We start from the raw sequence: 6,320 nt of genomic DNA, 5'->3' as shown, positions 1-6,320 counted from the left end.
GCCAGGAATGTAACTTCTAGGTCTGCATTTCCAACTGGGCATTTATTAAAACTATTCATTTAGCTGATGAGAAGTGCTTTGGCTTGACCTTCATGCGCCTTGGTGCCATTTTTGTTTGATTACGGTGAAGGTGTGCATGCCTCAAAAGTGCAGAAAGGTCTTGGGATCATCTAAGGGCAGAGTGGAAGGAATACTTTGGAAGACAGCCAAATAACCCTGAGATGAGTCGTTTGGAGAGAAGAGGCTTGGAGGATGAAAACTCTCTGTGGTACAATGGATGAAAACAAGCTGTACCATATACAGAGCATCGCAATTCAAATCATAAACAGAGGAAGGGAGCTCTCCGAGCAATAGAGCTTTTCTCAGAAAACATCCAGACTCTTACTGTCAGGAGTTCAGCCTACACTTGACTGGAATGTTCTCTCCCTCCTGGTCGATCGTTTGGGAGTTTCATAAGCTTTCTTCCGCCCGAACATCAGAGCGACCGATGCCAACCGACACCGGCACACTTAGGGATCCGCAGAGTTTGCGCAGCATGCGCATGACAGTCCACAGCAACTCAGCATTTTGGCTAATCTACTTTATTTACATATAAACACACACGGAGCACTGCAATATGGCTCCCTCTCTCTCTAGCATCAGACAGCAAAGAGAGAAAGACAAAGGACAATAGTCCCACTTCACAGAACACAGTAACACAAACATCCTGTCTTCGTCACTTCCCACTCTGTGGAGTCAAAACATATACCGTCATGTGAAAGACAAAAATCCCATGACTGCAATCATGGATCAGGAATTCTAACACTTACAATACTGGAAAATGTCTTCTGAGCCCATTCTTTTCAAACTTTGATGCCAATACTTCTTAGGATTAAATTCTGGAAAGCAAGAAAATGCAAAATAAAGTAACATCCATTCTCCAGCATGGTAGTTTTAATTGTTTCCCGTGAGAAATTATTAAACTTTTAGGAAAAGAAGCTATTATATAAGTACAGCTGCTACTTCAGATGTAAGCAGAAGCAAAGGATGATCAAGTCAGAAAATTCATGTCCCATGTATGCACAAAGTCAAACCAGTCATTTGTTTCTTGCCTGCAAAGCTTTTTAAATAAAGTGAGTGTTGCCACCTAGTGGTTTTATTTACTTCACAATGAATACCACACAAAATGAATGCAAATCGCATATGACTCATATCTAATCATTAGATTAGAGTCTCATGTTAACATTCATTTATTTTTTTAGAAATAGAAAAAACAGTAAATAAATACAGTCAGTGGAAGAGTTATTTCACAATGCAAAAATAAACCAAAGAACGCTGAATTCACCATTGCCAAGATAAGATGCTACAGAGAAATACAGGGAAGCCATGCATTGAGGGAACAGCTGTTTGCTTAGACATCTTGAACACCGCTTCTAGTTGTTTGTTCATTTAATAATAGAATCAAGCAATTTTAGAACTGGGAGGAATCTTAGGGCTCATCTAGGCCAATTGTTCTCAACTTGTATGAATAAAGGTGCTCTTTGTTACCTAAAAATAAATAAATTCCAGGGGCTGTTGGAGGCCACATGCTAATCATTGTAATGTTAGGCTTCATTAAGTGAGAAAACATAATGACAAAAACTATTATGAACTTGGAAACTCTTTTAGCTTGCATTGATCTCAAAAACCTCCAGTGCCTTTTTTTTTAGTTGGATAGGCAATTAACAGGCTTGTTTCACAAATAAGGAAGAAGGAGCATTGCTGGCTTGGTTTGGTTTTCCTTTGTCCTAGTTTTTAGCATGTACTTAGTACTGTAGTTTCAGGCTGTGAGCTGCCCTGATATCTATGGGTGGAGGGCAGTAGTACTAGTAGTAGTAGTAGTAGTAGTAGTAGTAGTAGTAATAACAACAACAACAACAACAACAACAACAATGGTGATTATATTTTTTGCAGGGCTTGGAGCAAGTGGGTGATGGCCAGCTGCTAGAATGAATGGGTTCGGTGCTAAATGGTCTGGCGTGCTTTACAACCACTAGAGACCTTGTTGGTGGGGCCGGAGAAGGAGCTCACCCCCCAAGAAGAAGAAGAAGAAGAGCGAAGGGAGGAGGCTTCCCTTCCCAAGATAGAGTTGCCCGTAACATTAAACACAGGGCACGATTCCAGGGAGAGAGAGAAACCAGGGCAGCAGCTGCTGCTACTCACGACTCAGGCTAGATGTAGCTGAACAGGACGGGCAAGCAGGGCTACAAACCCAGTGAGGAGGCTCCGCAGCTGACTAGAGGAGGAAGAAGGGGGCAAGTCGGGGGCACCTCTCTTCTTCTTCTTCTTCTTCTCCTTCCTTCCTTCCTTCCTTCCTTCCTTCCTTCTCCTCATGCTCCGCTTCCTCCTTACCATCGCCCGTCTCCCTCTTCCCACAGGGCGGGCAGTCGAAAGAGAGAGGGGGGGGCATTGCGCGCCAGGGCAGCCATATAGTTGGAGGGGCACAGCTTCCATCCTAAGCCCTGCAGGGATCGCTCTCCTCCTGCAGAGGCTTGGGAAGGAAGCTGGAAACCCGCCAGCCATATGGTTGGCAAGGCGCAGCTGGCAGGCGTGCAGGGAAAGGGTAGGCCACCGGCAAAGCCGCGCAGCTCCCCCACTCACTGGGGTGCCCCTGAGAGGCCGGCGCCCTGGCGCAATGAACCACTAAGCCCTATGGGAAAGATGCCTCTGCTTACTGTTCATCAGCTGGCTGCAGTAGAAGTCAGTACAGTGGTACCTCGGGTTACAGACGCTTCAGGTTACAGGCTCCGCTAACCCAGAAATAGTACATTGGGTTAAGAACTTTGCTTCAGGATGAGAACAGAAATCGTGCAGCAGCGGCACGGCAGCACCTGAAGCACCATTAGCTAAAGTGGTGCTTCAGGTTAAGAACAGTTTCAGGTTAAGAACGGACCTCCAGAACGAATTAAGTTCTTAACCCAAGGTACCATTGTAAATGTAAAGTCAAGAAAGGAACTGGCTAGTCAATTTTTCTATGCCACACCAGGGATTAACTTGTTCACCTGTCCAACACTGTTCACTGCTTCAACAGTTCATAGAAATCAGGCCAGTAAAGCAAAATTTCATGAGTTGAAGGTAAAACACCCAGAGTGCTGAACCAAGCCTGGTTGATGCCAGGGCAACTGGACACCCGTTTTAAATGTTCCCTCTGGGTACAAGTGCTATCTGGAAAGAAATCAGCACACCTAGGATATTGAGCAATGTCTCATCTTCAGCTCCTGGTTCAGGAAGCTCTTTATGACAAGGGCCTGCCAATATGTAACAGCCACTTGTTCTCTAAGCATGGCAACAGAGAGACTTAAAAGACAGCACTCTTCATTAAGTGTTTTCCACAAGATGAGCATGCACATTTCTGTCACTGAAAACTCAGCTCTATACTTGCTTCCCCTCTCATAAGCAGTGGCAGAGCATATGGCCATGCTGCCCAGGGTGGGCACACTCCCAAGGGGGGGTGTGGCGCAGAGGGTGCCCTCCCAGGCTAAGGATAGCCACTCGGGTGCCCTGAGCAGCACGCACGTGCCCTGCAGCTAGGGGAGGAGCAAGCCAATCACGGGGGCAGAGTGAGCCGCCACGGCAGACATTCGGCGCATTGCCCGCCCGCGACTCCCAAGCCTCCCCCAAGTTGTCAAAACAAAGGGGGAAGGAGGAAATGCCGCCAGCAAAGCATCGCAGCTCCCTGCCCTTACCCCACCCCCACCGCCCCACTGCTTCCTACACCCCTGCTCATATGTACCATTAAACTTAACTGGGTTTGTGAAGGGGAGGGAGCATTCAGCAGAGCCTCTCACACCCCCTTCTTTGCACAACAGCCCTGCAGTGCTGTTATCCGGGTCTCACTGTCCAGTAGTTGCTGCCACCACCATCCTTTTTTGTTAGAGAGCCAGTGTGGTGTAGTGGTTAAGAGCGGTAGACTCGTAATCTGGTGAACCAGGTTCACTTCCCCGCTCCTCCACATGCAGCTGCTGGGTGACCTTGGGCCAGTCACACTTCTTTGAAGTCTCTCAGCCCCACTCACCTCACAGAGTGTTTGTTGTGGGGGAGGAAGGGAAAGGAGAATGTTAGCCACTTTGAGACTCCTTAAAGGGAGTGAAAGGCGGGATATCAAATCCAAACTCTTCCTCCTCTTCATCTACAGCACCAGAAACAAAGAGGGGATCTGGGGATGCACCAAAGCCATTGGTTTTTCAAAAGGCCCTGATCCAGTGCACCCTTCACTCTGTGGCAAGAGATGCTTGGCATACTGGCTTAGAGAAATGAGAGTGGGCAGATCAGGGTCTTTCTTCCCACAGTTTCTTCTAAGTAGACATATTAGGATTGCACTGCACTTAAAAAGGCGAGAGAGAGAGAAAAGATCTCTGGAAAGGACAACTTACTATTGACTTTCTGTCTCCTTTTGTAAAGTCCCTTTCTCACACAGGGACAAGTTCTGAAGAATGGAAGGCAAAAGGTGAAAGGATGAAAATGTTCATTAAAGCTGGAAATACCTGACAAGCGTTATAGCATCACAAAAGAGTCTTCAAGTGTTCTATATTCGGAGGGGGTGGGGCAGAGAAAGGGAGTAAGAGCAGGCTTTTAAAAAAACCAAGGACAAAAACAGAACAAACTCACTAATGGGAAGAAGAGAGAATGGAGTATAAAAGCAGATGCACAAAAACCTGTGCATTTAAGTGTTTTGAATTATGGAAGCCTTTTTAAAGAGAACCTAACTCGTATTATGAATTCTGACAATACAGCTTTGGGATTGTTGTTGTTTTATTTTTTAAAAAAATAATATTCTTGCAATAAAAGTCAGTGGTATACTGCAGCGGTTTGGTGAGAATTTCTCAATAAAAAGCTTTAGAGATACAGCTGGAGTGAATGGTGAGGCAGAAAGATCTCTAAGCAGCAAATCCCTTTGGAAGTAGCACCTTCAGACTTTTATTCTCAATCTCCACAAAAGTGTGTCCAAGCAGTGAAGGGGGTGAATAAACTGCTGCAGCTGCCTCCAGGGCCATGCACCTTCGCATTTCCCCAACTCTACATGCCCACAAGAATATAATAATAATAATAATAATAATAATAATAATAATAATTTATTATTTGTACCCCGCCCATCTGGCTGGGTTTCCCCAGCCACTCTGGGCGGCTTCCACAGAAACCAAAAATACACTAAAATCATACATTAAAAACTTCCTTGAACAGGGCTGCCTTAAGATGTCTTCTGAATGTCAGATAGTTGTTTATCCAGTGGCATAGCGTGGGTTGTCAGCACCCGGGGCAAGGCAAGTAATTTGCGCCCCCCGCTGCACTGTCCCTCCCCCAGATAGTCCCTCGCTCTCTCTCCGCACCGCACCGCATGCCTGCCCCCCCCCCCTCGACAGTGGGCGGCGACCCGGCGGCTCGGATCGGATTCGCACAGCCAGCACTGCAGTGAGAGAGAGTGAGTGAGCCAGGTAGGGGCAGAGAGCTGCGAGCGCGCGCCCCCAAATGTTGCGGCCAGTGCGGCCGGCCCCCCCTGCACCCCCCACGCTACGCCACTGTGTTTATCGCTTTGACATCTGATGGGAGGGCGTTCCACAGGGTGGGCCACAGGACACAGAAGTGTCCTGTCTGCCTGAGATGGGGCAGGGCTGCATCACAGCCCCCAGAGGAATAGGAACAGGGAGACTGTCTTAAGGTGCTCTTTGAAGAAGCCTCCTCCCTCCTTTAAATGAAAGGGTGGGATACCTTTTTGTGCCCCCTGCCATAACCCTGTATCACCTGTCTCCCCTTCTGGCTGGGAACCACTGGTCTAGACCAATCACCTACTACTCAGTGTGGGGTTTACCACAGAGCTGAGGGACCGGTAATCGTTTGAACTGTTCATGACTAAGCCACTCCCATTTTTGTTTCACTGACCCTCAAACATAGGTCTGTCCCATTTAGTGTGGATTTTTTATTTAAAAAACCAAGCTTCACATTTAAATTGCATGTAAACATGCAAATTATTGTTTCGATTTATATCCTACCCTTCCTCCCAAACACCCTTTTTGCTGGTTTTGCTTATGCCTGTAGACTTATATTCACAAAAATTAACATCCTTCTAAGATATTTTTCTAAAAGGGTGCTTCTGACTCCCATCTTACCAGTCCATCCATTAACCCAGTTTCCTATTTCTGGTACTTACCTCTTTCAGCTGCTGTCTTTATCTCTATTCCTAAAGAGAAAATTCAGTGCAATTCCTTTAAAGGTTCAGTAGCTTTGCCTGGAGACAGCCATAGTCACTTTGACAGGAGAAATGTTCACACCTCTGGTTATTTGAAAGTATTTTCATGTAAACAACT

General features: G+C 46.4%; 1 long non-coding RNA gene across 1 annotated transcript; it reads right to left on the bottom strand.

Annotated features, from left to right (window-relative positions):
• Positions 1 to 565: 565 nt before the first annotated feature.
• Positions 566 to 4,994, bottom strand: LOC310678763. Its single transcript, XR_014511947.1, has 2 exons — positions 4,392 to 4,994; positions 566 to 878 (listed from the first exon to the last, which is right to left on the bottom strand). It is a non-coding gene; the product is annotated as an uncharacterized lncRNA (long non-coding RNA).
• Between the last annotated feature and the right edge of the window lie 1,326 nt (positions 4,995 to 6,320).

This window comes from Podarcis tiliguerta (assembly GCF_965153285.1).
Source record: "Podarcis tiliguerta genome assembly, chromosome: 5".
NCBI classification, from domain to species: domain Eukaryota; kingdom Metazoa; phylum Chordata; class Lepidosauria; order Squamata; family Lacertidae; genus Podarcis; species Podarcis tiliguerta.
This window is presented reverse-complemented; position numbering and strand designations above follow the sequence as displayed.